Below are 2,142 nucleotides of genomic sequence, written 5' to 3'. Positions count from 1 at the left end.
CTATCTATCTATCTATCTATCTATCTATCTATCTAGCCACAGTATGATGGTGTCACTTTCAATTCTACTTTACGACTATTTTCAGAACTTTTAACGACCAATAAATTGCTCGGGTCACTCTAGTTCCAGCCCTGCCTGCATAAAACACACATATCAAAGCCCGAGCTTCATCATCAAAGAGTGGCAAGGGTGCCACTTCTCAGTGTCGCTATTTAAGCAGCTATTATTCAGCTTGTGTTTATCATTGAGTTACAGCACTAACGTTAAACATAATAACAAGTGTATCACATCCCAGCTGTCACTACTGACTTATCCTGACACTCCCTGCTTATCTTTAATAAATATCAGAGAGAGGTCATAGCTGGGCCATTTTGCTGCAGCTCACAGCTTGCCAATAGAATTTTCTAAAGGGTTATGTGAAACTTCCCATGACAGCAACACCTGTGCTTCACCGTAACATAAGACAGCATTCAGATAATGAATAACTGACTTTAAATTGGAAAACAAAATGTTTACTTTCACTCTTGTATTTGTCATGTATTTTCTCATTTTAAATCATCAGAAATAAAATAAATTTAGTGTTGAATTCTGGGAAGTTCAGGCTTTGCTTGTAAGTTAGAGCACTGCTGTTTCTAATAAATAAATCTTTTTGTTTTACTATCTCAGCTTTTTTTCTCACTCTGTCCCTTCACTCTCTATAAGGCAGACCGACACTTTAAAAAAAGACCTTCCACAGCTTCAACCTTTTGTTGAACAGTCCTTGAGTCATGCACAAATACTATAAACTATATATAAAGTGAAAGATTAAAACCACATTTATTTGATCATGCCGGTACAGCAATTGCCATGCATCATTTTAGTGTGCATTTGTGTGAGCCTTCTTTCTTCTTTCTTTCTTCGTTTTGCACTTTCACACATTCTTTTGTTGCTCGAGTTCTCCTTTCTTTCGCTAACCTGTTTTTCCCTCAGTAGTAAAATGGGAGTGTGAACATTAAGCCTTAACCACAAGCAAAAGTGCCAAGTAAATTGAAACTAGCAACCACTGCAGCAACAACAAATAAACACAAGTCTGCCCAAACCTCTCAGTGGGTAGCAAACACGCAAATCCCAATTTACACATACACATAAACACAGAACAGGATTATCATGCAATTAAAGCCCCAAACCCTTATTTTTAGTTGAACTTGTTTTTTTTTCTGCAGTCTTCTTCTTAACAGAGGAGAATGGAATCCATAATTATCTTGCATCAAATTGACAGTTATACAAAAAAATCTTGGCTTAACTCTTGCTTCTTTTTATAGTTTGCCAGTGTCACAGAGAAATAATGTTCCCATAAACATATCAGATTTACATATCGAGGAACTTCTGCCCAGTTTGCATGGAAAATTAAGCAGATATATCACTTCACGAACTCTTCAGGATGGCTCTTGTTCTCACACCCACAAACACACACACACACATATATAGTGAGAGTCTCTTGGTGTATTGTTCTGACCTCGAGCAATCCTTCTTACACTGTTCCTGACCTTTCACTGCTAAGAGGAAAACAGCCTGTGCCCTGAATACTTCCCACTGCAACCTCCACAACACGCACATATTTGCACACAAGTGAACACAGAACATTCATACACGAATCTAAAAATATAATTGCACTCTATTACACACCCTGTCACTGACGCAAAGGCTACTGCTGGGTCCAAGAGGTCAGAAGGGGTGAAGTCAATGGCTCCAAAAACCAAGGCTGATAAATTATTGTGGACCTTCTGCACTCTATCCTTTTGTTTTCTTATCAAAGATCTTAATATAGTTTCCTTTTTGCATGGCACTGGAGTTGCTGCAAGATAACAAAGCGTATGTTAAGTGGAGCAGTAAATTATATCCATAATATAATAGCTTGTTTTGTTTCCTCACTGATTTGAATACAATAGATTAGAATTAACTGTATGCATGGGGTGCTTTTATGCCGGATGTTGTTATTGTTCAGATGCAATTAAGATGATAATCAGGAATCAATTTGTGGCATTCAGGGAAGTGTACTTTCCCCAGTAAAAGTCATGGCGCAGGTGTGTGTGATCTCTATGAGCCATGACAAAGCTTAGCTGTGGTCAGTGAATGATCCCATAATGAAAACTGTGCATAAAA

The sequence above is a fragment of the Pundamilia nyererei genome, unplaced genomic scaffold, assembly GCF_000239375.1.
Source record: "Pundamilia nyererei isolate P.nyererei 1_Seehausen unplaced genomic scaffold, PunNye1.0 scaffold00146, whole genome shotgun sequence".
Classification (NCBI taxonomy): Eukaryota; Metazoa; Chordata; class Actinopteri; order Cichliformes; family Cichlidae; genus Pundamilia; species Pundamilia nyererei.
Note: the sequence above shows the minus strand (reverse complement) of the source record.